Raw genomic sequence first — 15,077 nt, forward strand, 5'->3', positions numbered from 1 at the left:
AAAATCATGAAATTAGTAATTATAACCATTCAGTTTGTCAAGGACAAAAAACAAAGTAGCTGTTGGGACCCCCATCTTAATGTTAGGACCTAGTGAGCCTACGTGACTCCACCATGGTTAAACATCCGTCTTGTTGTTTACAAGTTTAGGAAAAATGGATTGCAAGTCTCTGATAACAGAGCCAAGAGGCCAAGTGGACACGTGCAATCAGTAAGGAACTCATATGTAACACCCCCCCCCCACCAAGGAATGCGAACCCCATCTTCCCCCTCCCCAACCCATGCGCCAAAACTGACCAAAGTTTAAATAACTAGTTTAAATAGCTAATTTAAATAACTGCTTAAGGATAAGTTGTAACCTCATTGGTCACCTGCGTGTGGCCCAACATAACTGTGCAATTTTGTGCGAGTGTTGCCATGCTATTGGCCACCTGTGTGTGGCCAGCCTAAATGCATGGCCTGTTCCCTATAAAAGTTAGCCCTTGCAGCTGGGCAGGGTTCACTCTGCCCAGGTGGCCCTGACTGGTAGTTGGTTTCTAGATGCTTGGCGCAAAATATAGCTTTGTCTGACTTTTGCCTTGTTTCAGTCTTATTCCTTTGATCACAGACCCCAATATTGGGGGCCCACCCCAATAGTAGCATTGGTTCAGAGGATTTCAAGTTAAAGGAGTTAAAGAACATACTTAATCAGATCTGACATAAGACCACAGTGAACATTTGAACTGGGCTAAACATTTGAGGTCAAACCTCAGTTGCTTTGAGCATAATTTTTTTAACCTCTGCTGAACTTATGTGAAATTGATCTCTTCCTTCAAACAATCAGAAAAGCAATTCCTTTCTAATTATTTCCAGCACCAATCATAACTCCTAACAAGTGACTCAATTACAGTCCCCTTTTCTGGCTCATACCCATAAGCACAACTTCAATTTTGCAAAACTCAAGAGCATATTTTTAAGATTACATTAGTCTATGTTTTCCCAGTTTGCAATCCTAATTAGCTCCAAAAAAGGTAATTTTCTTTGTGTTCAATTAAGTTCATCTTAATTGGTGATTACTGCTTTATAAGTCAGGTAATGAACACATTTCTTTTTGGCAACTTCTCCCCTTCCTTCACTCTCCCAGTTTTTCCCTCTCTTCCCCATCTACAAAGTTGTACAGTTCATTTTCAACATAGTGGGAGGATTGGCTAGTTAAAGGCCTTATGACCTATATCTTGGTCAAGGGTAAAGCTGTGATCCTTGAGCCAAGTTGTTCAACCTTCCTAAGCCTCAAGTTTTGCAACTGCAATAAGATGAATTCCGGGACCATGTTTTTTGACAAGTGTGAGACACTGGTGCTGCATGGTGGGTATAATCGAATTCAAGGCTAAGTTACATCTTCATAAGGCTGCCCACATTGTCAATTTAGACACTTCATCTTTGGTGCAGGGAGGAGCTTTGCAGTGCTTTCTAGGTTAGAAAATAGGTGAATGCTGCTTTATGATCTCGCCTGCCCGTTCATTTTGAATCTCAGAACAATCGTGGAAGTCAAACCTTCAGGGAATCCCTTGTCTCCTTTGGAGATGAAGAAAGCAAAACTGTGCTGAGCTGAGATTAAAGAGTGAGGTGAGATTAAAGAGTTGATTCTTGAGCCCACAGCTGATAAGTCTAAGAAGAACCCAGACCTTTCACTCTTAAGAATGTACTATAAAACAAACAACAAAAAACTCGCAGTGACCAGCTTAAGCATGATCACCAGGTGCCAAGTTTTACTTGCTGAAGCCTTGATTTTAACTCAAGCAAAACTTGAAGCAGGGCTCAGTCCTTCCTTGTGTTTCTCCAGAGGCAAATTTACTCTAGTAAGCAAGGTAGGTGGTCAGGAGATTTCACTTCAATTCATCGGAATGTAGTGGCAGGAAGATTGGACTTTCCCCCTCCACTCTCCACATGATTACCTTCACACATGGGTCTTCTCATAGTCTCTCCTCTCCTTCTCAGCCCCTGCCAGTCTGCACTGGACCAGAGGAGGGAAGGAAAGAGGAAGACAAAAAGGGAAGAAGAGGAAGAAAGACGTTGAGGGAGGATGGACCAGGATGCTACATGCAAACTATGAAGTAGATGTTCCACTCTACGCTAAAAAAGACTCTAGTCCAAAACCTAACCACATCTGGCAGAGGGGTAGCAGCAGACTGTCCCCTAAGGAGGCTCGTAGGTGGGGAGCCTCGCTGGCTGGAAGGAAGAGCAGGAGGTTGTTCCAGAGCTAAAAGTGCAAACCTTTATTCACTTATATCCTCCTCTGGGATGACAGTGATAAACCGGCCACAAGATTACATGAAGTGGATGGCTATAGAAAAACAAGTTGTTTTGCTCAGATTGATCACTTTTACTTCTCTTTTGAGAAGTGTCTTTTGAGATTATTTGCTCATTTTTATAAGAGTACTTAGTTTTGTTGAGTTATGTATATGCATGTATAGCCATGATTAGATGGCTATTTTAAAAAATGACAAGGTTGAGCAGCAGTGGCCCACACCTGTAATGCTAGCTACTCAGAAGGCTGAGATCTGAGGATTGCATTGAAAGCCAGCCCTCATAGGAAAGTCTGTGAGACTCTTATTTCCAATTAACCACCAAAAAACCAAAAATGGATCTGTGATTCAAGGTGGTAGAGCACCAGCTTTAAACAGAAAAGTTTTAGGAGCAGTGCCCAGGACCTGAGTTCAAGCCCCACAACCAACTACAAAATAAAATAATTTTAGTATTGTTATTATTAAAGTGTTGTTCAGAGGGGCTACCATTTCATAAACCTGACAACGAGTACAATTCTTTGTGGACACTGTCATCCCTTCCTTTACTTCCCTTCATTTCCCCTTCCCATCCCTGCCCACAAACTACATAGGTCATTTCCAGATCGTATGTACTGAATAGCACGATTACATTTGTTCACCCTTCCTCCCTCCCTCCCTGCATGCTCTCCCCCTTCTCCCCTCCTAGAAGAAAAATTCCAAGGCAAAAAAAAATACCACCACTACCACAAACAACACTTGAAAAAAAAAAACAACCCTGTTTCCATAACCAGGAGTTTGTTTCAGTAAATTATATTTTAAATGTTCAGAGAAGTTACACCTTTGCCCTAAGGGTATCCTTCTTTAGTCTGACTGTGTGTGAATGCCTATTGAATGCTCTGTGCTCAACTAGTCTGGTCTCCCAAAATGCACCTGTATTTAATTCATGTGTTTCTTCTTCTGAAGTTTTATGCCCTTAAAATCTATTCTTGCCACATACCTTTGATCATATTCTCCTCTCTGTGGTTAATTTGATAAAAGTTTTTTTGTATAGGTGGCCAGTCCTGGGACTTGAATTCAGGGCGTGGGCCCTGTCCCTGAACTCCTTGAACTTTTGTTCAAGGCTAGAACTCTATTACTTGAGCCACAGATCCATTTCTAGCTTTTTAAGTAACTAATTGGAGTCTCAGAGACTTTCTTGCCTTGGCTGGCTTTGAACTGTGATTCTCAGGTCTCAGCCTTCTGAGTAGCTAAGATTATAGGTGTGAGCCACCAGTGGCCAGCTGAAAAAAATTAAGGATATGTCTTAAGTGGTAAACTACCTACCTAGCAAGTTTATTTCTCCCACAAAAGAAATAAAAGAATCGATACAGTAACACAAAACAGGGAAGTTCTGCCAGGACTCGTATTACAGAGCTTTTACTGGTGTTCCTCATGTGGGCATGGCTTATTGGCCACATATCTAACCTTACTCTCCAGTCCTTCCAGAAGTCTTGTCCTTTAGCTTATAGTCTAAGGCCTCCATCATAAATCACACTGGTGGAAGAGGCAATCTTGTATGGTCCAGGGGCATCAGGTAAACAGGTGCAATCTTATCAGACATGATGCTCAAAGGAAAGATCTTGGATTCCAGGAGCTAGCCAATACCAAATTATTCTTTGAGTAACACTGATTGCACAAAGAGAGTCTCAGTTGTTCATGGAACATTTTTGAGAAAATAACTGGCTTTGTGTAATTTACTGCAACTTGAGGTTACAATGGTACACTTACACTGGGAAAAACAGAACTCCAAAGATACTTTTTTTTTTTGGGTCCAGTCTGGGGCCTGAACTCTGGGCCTGGGCACTGTCCCTCAGCTCTTCAGCTCAAGGCTAGCGCTCTACCACTTGAGCCACAGCGCCACTTCCGGCTTTTTTCTTTTTGTTTATGTGGTGCTGAGGAATCAAGCCCAGGGCCTCAGGCATGCAAGGCAAGCGCTCTACCACTGAGCCACCTTCCCAGCCCCAAAGATACTTTTGAAAGCATTCAGACCCTTAGAAAGATGGTTTGGGGGTGGCTGGGAAGGTGGCTCAGTGGTAGAGTGCTTGCCTTGCATGCATGAGGCCCTGGGTTCGATTCCTCAGCACCACATAAGCAAAAAAAGAAAAAGAAAAAGGCTGGAAGTGGCACTGTGGCTCAGGTGGTAGAGCGCTAGCCTTGAGCTGAAGAGCTGAGGGACAACACCCAGGCCCAGAGTCCAGGCCCCACAACTGGACCCAAAAAAAAAAAAGATGGTTTTGGTGGACAACCAGCAAAAAGCCAGAAGCAGAGTTGTGGCTCAAGTGCTAGAATGTCAGCCTTGAATGAAAAGGTGGAACAAGACTGGAGGGCCTTAGTTTAAGCACTCATCCAGGCCTAGATAGATAAATACCCACCCCCAAAAACCCCATGATAAATAAGTAAATGCATGATGTGACACAAGATCACAAGTGCTATCTAAATAATAAAGAGTATGGGATATGTATAATGTTGCATTAAATATTAAATCTGTATTGATTAGTTAAGCACCATATCCTTGAAAAGAATAAAGGTATCCATTTATATAAATAATGATATACAAAAGAGATGCCTAAAAGTAAAACACTTGACTACTATACACAAATGGGTGCTGATAAAGGAAGGAGAAGCCAAAGAGATTATGTTTCAGTTAGGAGTCAGGACTCATTGAAATAAAACTAAAATGAATCGATACCTTTCTATGACCTACCAGACCTGTAGCTCTATGATCTACTAGCCCTGACCTCTAGGTCTTGATGAGTTAGACAGAGGTTTGGTCCATTTTCCATTTCTCCCATTTCTAGACCTCAGTCAACCATGTTAAACTCAACTTTCATAAGCTAGGAAATAGAAAGGAGAAATTGTAGAATAATTTTTGAACATTATCAAATATGCCTCTGCCCATGTTGCCAGGTAATGCTAAAATACTGAAAGGAAATGTCATGAAGAAATTATTTATTGAACTCTTGATTTAAAGAAAAAATAGTTTCTAGGATTCAGATCAGTCAAAGAAAAAGTGCAGTGAACTCAAAGAGCTGGTATGAATAAAAATGGACTCCACACAGAGTTTGATCAGTAAATCAATAAACTATTGTGGTATTTTCCTAATTCTCAGTGTATAAATGAAAAAGATATGTTAGCAAACTCTTATAAACTCTGCATCTTCCTGTTTTAAAAAGAATTTTAATAGATGTAGTAGAGCCTGGTCCTGGTGGCTCACGCTTGTAATCCTAGCTACTCAGGAGGCTGAGAGCTGAGGATCGGGGTTCAAAGCCAGCCCCAACAGGAAAGGCCATGAGACTCTTATTTCCAATTAACCACCAGAAAATCACAAGTGGCACTGTGGCTCAAGTAGTAGAGCACAAGCCTTGAGCTGACGAGCTCAGGGTCAGAGCCCAGGCCCAGAGTTCAAGCTCTGCACCATGACTGACAATAATAGTAATAGTAATAATAGTAATCATAACAATAATAACTACACATAGTATAGTAATTCTTTGAAAAAATATTTTTCAGCAATGGTTTTGGAGCTGAGAATTGCTATTGCTAGGCAGGCATTTTACCACTTGAGGACTTTTTGCTTTTGTTATTTTTCAATTAGGTTGCTGCATTTTTCCCCTTGAATCAGCCTGGACTGCAAATATCCTGTTTATATTTAGAACACCAGTGGGATGAAAATCGCACACCATGTTTTCTATTTCCAGTTTTCTATTAGTTGACATAGTCTCATTAATTTTTCCCCCAGTTTGGCCTTGACACATGATCTCTGTTCTCTTCTTTTGAGTAGCTAAAAATATGGACCAGAGGCTCAAGGGGAACCTTAAGTATAAAGCCCAAGTCTCTAACCATAAGGGCCTTACTTCAGACACATCTAGACCCTGGGGAGACCAGCAAGTGGCACATGGTAGTCCCGGTCAGAAAACACCCATCCAGAAACCACTTTGAGGCCTCCCAGATGTCAACTACTGAGGATACCTGGTGGGCTGTGCCCATATCACTGATGATAAACCTATCTCAAGAGCCAGCATGGGTTCCAGCTGTTGTGGATGTCAAGATGGCTATGTCTACAACCTCTCAGAGATGTGGATCTCTAGCTGAGCCCATCAAAGGGCCACTATATCCATGTAACCATAGAGGTCTGCTAGATCTGCCCACATCAGCAGAGACAGAACCACCTCCCCCAGAAGCAGCAGCTGAAGGACCATAACAATGACTAGATCCTTGCCAACTCTCTTGGCCTCATGTGTTCCCTGAATACCAGGGCCTTGCCTCCCACTTCCTCCGGGACTGCTCTGAGCATCCTCCCCTAAGGACTGCATGCTGTGTGAGGGGCTTCAGTTGGCAGGTAGAAGCTCATGGTTCTAGAGCAGCATGTGAAATTCATGCCACTGGATTATGCAACTGAAATGAATATAAACTTTTATTAAAATCAATTCTTAAAATTATATACAGACAAAACATAGTAGGGTGGGAGGGAACAGCAGATAATTTCAAGAGGAGAGAGAGGACTTCTCTAAGTCCAAAGCAGGAGCCTTCACACCCAAAGCTATGCTTCTAGTCTTGGACTGGCACCTAGTTTGGATACATCTGCTTGAGTTAAGTTGTCCTCTGCAGGAAAAGGTGGGTCACTATCAGTAAGTGTGTAGAGACTGCCAGATCTCTAGGACAGACACCGATTGGAGGTCCATTTGTCCTAGATGATAGGGAAAATTCAAGATCTAGGGCAGTGTAATATGTTGTACCTCTTCAGATGTCTACCACTGGAGGAAGTGGATTTTCTTCACATGCAGAGGTCAGAGACACCTCAAGATGCCCAATTACTTTACCATGTTATGGCTCTCCAGCTTCTTCCTCTGGTGGAATGAAGTCTGTGTCACATAACACGAACGGATCTAGATGAACTGAACCAAGAGGTGGCGCTATAGCTTCTGACACAGGTACAGGAGAGTCTGTCTCAGATCTCATGGATAAGGAATCCTCAAGAATCAGATTGGCTGGCCCCTGTTGTGGCTCTTCAGCTGCTGCGTCTGGGGGACGTGGTTCTCTACTGATGAGGTCAGATCCAGCAGGAGACCTCTTTGGTAGGCTCGGCTAGAGATACAGCTCTCTGTGAGGTTGTAGACACAGTAATCTTGGTATCCACAGCAGCTGGAACCCATTCTGGCTCTTGAGTTAGGTTTATCTTTAGCGATATGGGCATAGCCCACTGGGTATCCTCAGTAGTTGGCATCTGGGATTGGCTTGAAGGCCTCAAAGTGGTTTCTGGATGGGTTGTTTTCCTGGCCTGGACAACCAGGTGTCTCCAGGGCAATGGCCAGAATGGAATTAGGAGTCCTAGTTGGGGTTGGGGTCTGGTTCTGGGGTTGAGCCAGTGTCTACAGATATCCATAGGCACTCTCCCCAGGATCTCCTAGAGGCTGAATTCAACAAAATCAGAAAGCAGCAAGAAAACATGGTCCTTGCTTTCTTCCTTAGTTGTTTACAAGTGAGCCAGTGGGGCTAGCTCTGGAAAGGGGCTGCCCGGATACCGGGCTTCCAAGTTCTCTTTGGTCGATTGTCAAGGAAGTCACCAACTAGGATCCTCTTATTTGAAGACCCTTCCTCCAACAGGACCCCCACAAACTACCCCTGGGCTTCTGACTGCTCATAATACATACGCTTTTTAAGCAACGACACCCTTATACCAATATACCCCATCATCCCTGGAAAGGCCTGGGCAGTCAGTGCCTCCATTTTCAGGAGACAGTGGTGAATTCAGATTGTTTAATAGCTAGCTCTTTCAATGTTGTCATGTGTGTTTGAGCTCCCCAACGCTTGTTGTTACTTGTTACTAGTGCAAAAGTTAGAGATAAAATAATCACCATCCCTGAAAAGCCCTACGTGCAGCCAGTGCTTCAGTTTCCAGAAAACAGTGATGAATTCAGTGTGTTCTAATATCTATCTGCTCGCATGTTGTTGGTGATACATGGCCATAATTGCCTGTGTCGCCTGAGATTTCTCAAGGCTTGGCATTACTTCTTGTTATTACAAAAAATTAGAGGTAAGACCATAGAAGGAAGTGATTAAAACAACAAGAGCTCAGCCACAGTGCCCGGGTCCTGAGATCAAGCCCCAGAACCAGTGCATACACACAAAAACATGATTAAATCAGCAAGTTCTAAGATAACAAAAGAGAAGTTAATGCATACTTTCTAATAATAACCCTAAATGAAACAGATTTAACTCTTCTGTAAAAAGATGTAGACTGGCTGAGTGGATCAAAAACTAAGACCTAACTTACCTCACTGTCAAAGACAAAGACTCAAAATGAAAGGATGAGAAATGATATTCCATGCAAACAGACTTGTAAAGCAACAAAATAGATTTCAAGCCAAAATTAGTCAAGGATAATAAAAAAAGGCAACTGGTGAGCACTTGGTGGCTCACATCTGTAATCTTGGCTACTCTGGAGGCTGAGATATGAGTATTGTGGTTTGAAGCCAATCCAGGCAGAAAAGGCTGTGAGACTCTTATCGCCAATTAACCACCAACAAGCAGGAAGTGAAGCTGTGGGTCAAGCAGTAGTCTTGAACGAAAAAGCTAAAGGACAGCTCTCAGGCCCTGAGTTCAAGATGTAGGACAGGATCAGCACAAAAACAAAAACAGAAATGACAAGAACAAAAAAGAAAGGCAACTACATACTTATAAAGAGAACAATGCATTGAGAAAATATAACAATTTTAAATATGTGTATAAGCACCAAATGTTGTTAAAGCCAATTTCATAAAATAAATACTAGTAGCCATAAAGAAACATATAGAGCTAAATACAATACTAGTGTGTGATTTCAATACTGTATGTCATCATCCAGACCAAAAAAAAACCCAAACAAAAACAAAAAAAATCAACAAACCCACAAACTTCAGAGTTAAATTCATCATAGATTAAATGGACTTAACAAGTATCAATAAGATATTCTATTCAACTGTGGAATATACATTCTTTTTAGCAGCCAATGGAACTTTCTTCAAAATGTATCCCATTTTAAGCAAGAAAGCAAATCTTAACAAATGCAAAACAATGGATTAGTTTCTTGTATGCTATCAGATCATAATAGGATAAAATTAAGCATCAATAGTAAGAGAAACTATAGGAACTATAAAACACTTGGAGACTGAACAAGACACTTTTGAATGATAAGTTGTTCACTGATAAGTTGGTCACTCAGAGGCATCAGTACACTTGAGCAAAGTGACTATGTTGGAGGAATTTCAGGAGGCCATGGGCTTCACCAACCTCTGCTTACTACCTACAACTCACTGCATGAGTCCCTGAAACCCAGGAACTGGCTTGGCCATGGAACATTCTCCTCTTCTTCAATAATATCTGGAGTCTGGGCCTCTGAGGCAAGAAGTCCCTGCTGCTGCATCCACCAACAGGAGAGGCACACAAGTTGCCACGTAGTTTTTAGGACTCCCCTTGTCTTTCGCTGGTCTCCCTAGGATGACTCCCAGTGCTTCCTCAGCCCCACCTCATCTTCTCCCAGCTGTAACCTGCATAGGCAGCAACAAAGGAGGTAAGCCACATCGCAGCACGGCTCCCTCAAATTTTTGTTATCTTGTGTGTGGCCTTCTTAGTCCTACCGTATGGGAAGGACCTGCAGATCAGTAATCTGAAGAGGGACATCCAGAAGAAGAGGCACTCATCTGCCATTCTTGATTTCTTCTGAGATGGTCTTAAGTTGGAAAGTGTCCAAACAAATGGCAAAGATCACATCTCTGTAGTGTTCCTGTACCTTACTAATACCATGGCCACAGAGAAGAGAGACTACCACAGCCTGCTGTCCCAGCCTTGGCCCACCATTCCCCCAGCTCTTCATGGATGAGACACAAACCTGGCCCTGCCAAGCCAGCAGTAGCCAGAACGGGGAACAATGGCAGAGACATGCTGGAGTACAACCTTCTGGATGACCACAGGATACCTGTGAGACACCAAGGAGAGAGCTCATTTTCACCTGGCTCATGACAACAGTGAACCCCACAGACCTCAAGAGAGACATAGACAAGAGCTTGAAGGAGAAATTCCCTCACAAGCTCCCATTGAGAAAAGAAAATCAGGAATCTGAAGTGGAAAATTCAGGACCTGTTTGATGTGTGTAGTTCATTCTTTTTCTTTTTTTTTTGCCAGTCTTGGTGCTTGAACTCATGGCCTAGGTGCAGTCCCTGAGCTTCTTTTGTTCAAGGCTAGCACTCTACCACTTGAGCCACAGCACCACTTCTGGCTTTTTCTCTTCATGTGGTACTGAGGAATCAAACCCAGGGCTTCATGAGTGCTAGGCAAGTACTCTACCACTAAGCCACCTTCCCAATCCAATGTAGTTCATTCTTAATAGCCTCAAGAGAAAAAAACCCCACAAACCAACTTAAGGAGGTAAAAGACCTCAACAATGAAAATTTAAAAATCTGAGGAAAGAAATTAAAGAAGACACTAGAAGGTAGAAAGTCTTTCCATGTTCATGGATCAGCAAACTCACATTGTGAAAATGACTTGATTCAACACAATCCCCATCGCAATTCCAATGGCATTTTTCATAGAAATAAAAACAGACATCCTAAAATCCATGTGGAAGCACAGCAGAACTCACATAGCCAAAGTAAACGGGTTAAAAGAACAATGTTGCGGAGGTATCACAAGACCTGATTTCAAATTACACTACAGAGCCATAGTAACAAAAACAGCATGGTGCTGGTACAAAAACAGTCACACAGACCAAAGGAATAGAATAGAGAATCAGGAATTCAGCTTATCCAGGTATAGCCATCAAGTTTTGACAAAGGTGATTTAAACAAATGTTGGAGAAAAGAATGTCTCTTTGACAAATGGTGTTGGAAAAAACTAAAACTAGATTCTTAACTCTCACCCTGTACAAAAATAAATGGCAATTTGTGGAAATATAGTCTTTCTCCTCTGATTAAAAAATAAAACAAATGGATCAAAGGTCTTAATATAAGACCCCAAACTTTGAAACTACCATACAAAAACATAAAACTCTTCAAGATACATGCATAGGAAATGTTTCTAAATAGAACTCCAACATCTAAGGTAATAATAGAATGACTTGATAAATGAAATTACACCCAATTAAACAGTTTTTGCCCAGCAAAGGAAACAATTATCAAAGTACAAAGATGGCTTACAGAACAGGAGAAAAGTATTTGCCCATTATTCATCTGAACAGGAATTAATATCCTAAAATAAAATACCAGAATAATAATACAATTAAGAAATAAGCAAATAAGGGCTGGGAAGGTGGCTCAGTGGTAGAGCACTTGCCTTGCATGCTCGAGGACCTGGGTTCGATTCCTCAGCACCACATAAGCAAAAAGCCGGAAGTGGCACTGTGGCTCAAGTGGTAGAGCACTAGCCTTGAGCTGAAGAGCTGAGGGACAGCGCCCAGGCCCAGAGTTCAGGCCCCACGACCAGACCCCTCCCCCCCCAAAAATAAGAAATAAGCAAATAAATTGACAGCTCTCAAAATTAAAAAGTACAAATAAATGTATGAAAAATATTTTTAACATATGGAGCCATCAGGAAAATAAAAATGAAAATGAAAACAACACTGAAATCCATCTCACCACAGTTGGAATGGATATCATCAATAGAACATACAGCAATCGCTGGCAAGTCTGTGAAGAGAAAAGAACTTCTATATATTGTTGGTGGGAATGTAAGTTAGTCCAGCTGCTATGGAAATTATTATGGAGCTTCTTCAAAAAAAACAAGTGGGGGCTGGGAAGGTGGCTCAGTGGTAGAGCGCTTGCCTTGCATGCCTGAGGCCCTGGGTCCGATTCCTCAGCACCACATAAAGCAAAATGAAAAAAGCCGGACGTGGCACTGTGGCTCAAGTGGTCGAGCGCTAGCCTTGAGCTGAAGAGCTGAGGGACAGCACCCAGGCCCAGAGTTCAGGCCCCATGACTGGCAAACAAACAAAAAAAAACAAGTGGAACTTTCATATGATCCTGCTATACCACTATGAAGTATGTACCCAAGGAATCTAGGTATATAATACTCTGCTTGTACACTGGCACACCCATCTTTATTACAGCACTGCTCACAATAACCAGGTTATAGAGTTAGCCTAAATACCTATCAACAGATGAATGGATAAAGAAAATGTGATTCTATGTGTGTGTGTGTGTGTGTGTTTGTACATACACACACACACACACACACACACACACACATATACACAAGGGGTTTTATTTTTTTTATTTTTTTATTTTATTTTTTTGGATCCGGTTGTGGGGCCTGAACTCTGGGCCTGGGTGCTGTCCCTCAGCTCTTCAGCTCAAGGCTAACGCTCTACCACTTGAGCCACAGCGCCACTTCTGGCTTTTTTTTTTTGCTTATGTGGTGCTGAGGAATCGAACCCAGGGCCTCATGCATGCAAGGCAAGCACTCTACCACTGAGCCACCTTCCCAGCCCACAAGGGGTTTTATTCAGTAATAAAGAAGAACAAAATTATCCCATGTGCTGAAAACTGAATGGAACTGGAGATTGTCATACCCCCATACTTGGAAAGAGAAATTCTGCATGTTTTCTCTTATGTCCAGAAAATAGCATTTCAAAAATACATGAACATGGAAGGAAGACTATTTGGAAAGCGGGAGGAGACCAGCTGGCGTTGGGAAGGGCAGAGAAGACAAAAGAGCAGCAGGAGGAGTACATGTGACTCTGCTACATTGTATAAATGTATGAACATGAAAAAACAAAATATTACTTGATATCTTGGGTTCAGCTTTTCCACTTAAAATTACAATATAGAATATTTTCTTAGTTCAAGGATTCCTCCTGAGATCTACTGATTAAAATTCAAATTGGCCCACAAACACAGGGTTTATTCCTCAAGTGAATTCTAATTTTGTAAGGAACACATCTTCCATTGATGAAGAATGTAAGTTTTGGCTTGGATCACTCAGGCAATAAAGATAGCATTGAAGTACTAGAGCTCTAGCTATCTATTTTTTTTCATGCCAAAACAACTAACAGTATTTTTCTAACAGTGGCAAGGATATAAAAGAAACAAAAACTCAGCAGTAATCCAGGATTTGATAACTTGTATTCTGAGTCTTAAAGTGTAAAAACAATTAAGAACTTTAAGATGGATTTTCTATCAAGAACAGTAAGACTTTAGCTGGGTGCCAGTGCCTCATGCCTGTAATCCTAGCTGAGTAGCTAGTAGGCTGAAATCTGAAGATCATGGTTTACAAGTCAGCCTAGAGGGAAAGTCCATAGACTTTTTATCTACAATTAACCAGCATTAAAGCCAGAAGTAGAGATGTGGTTCAATGGTTGAGTGCCAGCTAGTCTAGAATGAAAAAGCTAAGGAATAGCAGCCAGGCCCTGAGTTCAAGCCCCAGTACCAGCAAAACTAAAACAAAAGCCAAAACATGTTTTGGTATGAAATAATATTGGAATATTGAAAAACATGTTTATTTCCTGGTAAAGACAAAGCATACGTTTTCAAATGTCTGATTTTATTTTATTTTTTTTGGCAGTACTCAGTTGCAAAGCATGCACTTTACTACCTGAGTCATGTTTCTAGTTAAGTGTTTGATCTTAAAGAAGAGAAAGCCAATTGTTTTTTTGAAGGGTAACTTCATTCCACTCTTAACATTTTAAAAATGAAACCCTTTATACATATAACACAATCTGTGTCAAAGAAATATTGGCAGACAGTGACGTTTTTGTAAATTCTGTGAAGAGTTTATATTCTATTATCTTTTTGTAATTATTTGGGTTGTTTGGGGATTTAAAAAAAAGCAAGGAGAATAGCAAAAGCAGTAGCAACATAAAAGGAGTCACAAAGCCAGGTGCTGGTGGCTCACACCTATAATACCAGCTACTTAGGGGCTGAGATCTGAGGACTGTGAGAATCATGGTTCAAAGCAAGCCCCTGCAGGAAAGGCCATGAGACTCTGATCTTCAATTAATCACCAGAAGTGGGGCTATGGTTCAAAGTGGTGGAGTGCTAGATTTGAACAAAACAGCTCAGTGACAGCAGCATCCAGTCTCTGACTTCAAGTCGCATGACAGACAAAAAATAGGAACCACAGCCACAGCGGCTCCCATGCTGAGTTCCAACACTGGCCACCGCCATCTCTGTTAAGGATATGTGTTATGTTCTGTATACAGTTTTATATTATTTCTTCTTAAGGGACATTATAAGAAAAATAGAATCCTACTTTTCCACATAAACTTTTTTTCTTCATTGTACATCCTAGATTTCTGGTTAAGTATGAGAAAATGATCTCATATTAACAGTCCCTGATTATGGCATTGAATATGATGATGGAAAAGTGTGTAGTATACTCTTTCCTTTACTGTCTGTTATCATTATGTGAGTTATTAAAGTTGTTTGCTTACTAAAATACATAACCATTTTTCTTTTTCGTTAGCCTTGTGTGTGTGTACATGCATGCATGTGTGTATGTATTTGTGTATTGGTGCTGCAGCTTAAACTCAGGGCCTGGTACTGTTGTTTAGCCTTCTTGTTCATAGCTGGTAATCTACTACCTGAGCCATGCTTCCAGTCGACTATTTTGCTAGTTGACTGGAGGTGAAATCTCACAAACATTTTTGCCCATACTAGCTTCAAACCACAATCCTCCAGGTCTCAGCTTCCTGGATAGCTAAGATTACAGGCTTGAGTTTGTAATCCTAACTTTTTGGGAGGGGGAGATCAGAAGAGTCCTGTTTAAGGTTGGTCTGGGTCAGTTCATGAGACTCCATCTCAAGTTCTTA

General features: G+C 41.5%; 1 protein-coding gene across 2 annotated transcripts in view; it reads right to left on the reverse strand.

The window, feature by feature from the left end:
• Window positions 1–9,772: 9,772 nt before the first annotated feature.
• The window catches only part of Spata1 (spermatogenesis associated 1), a 69,798-nt gene continuing 64,493 nt past the window's right edge, over window positions 9,773–15,077 (reverse strand). The window contains exon 15 of one of the 2 annotated variants that reach the window (XM_042680404.1): window positions 9,773–9,825. The gene's annotated coding sequence lies outside the window, so the exon portion shown is untranslated. Of the gene's footprint in view, window positions 9,826–10,230; window positions 10,254–15,077 lie in introns of those variants that run through there. The other variant, XM_042680412.1, reaches the window with a different exon arrangement.

This window comes from Dipodomys spectabilis, unplaced genomic scaffold (assembly GCF_019054845.1).
Source record: "Dipodomys spectabilis isolate Male_0828 unplaced genomic scaffold, ASM1905484v1 ptg000002l, whole genome shotgun sequence".
Classification (NCBI taxonomy): domain Eukaryota; kingdom Metazoa; phylum Chordata; class Mammalia; order Rodentia; family Heteromyidae; genus Dipodomys; species Dipodomys spectabilis.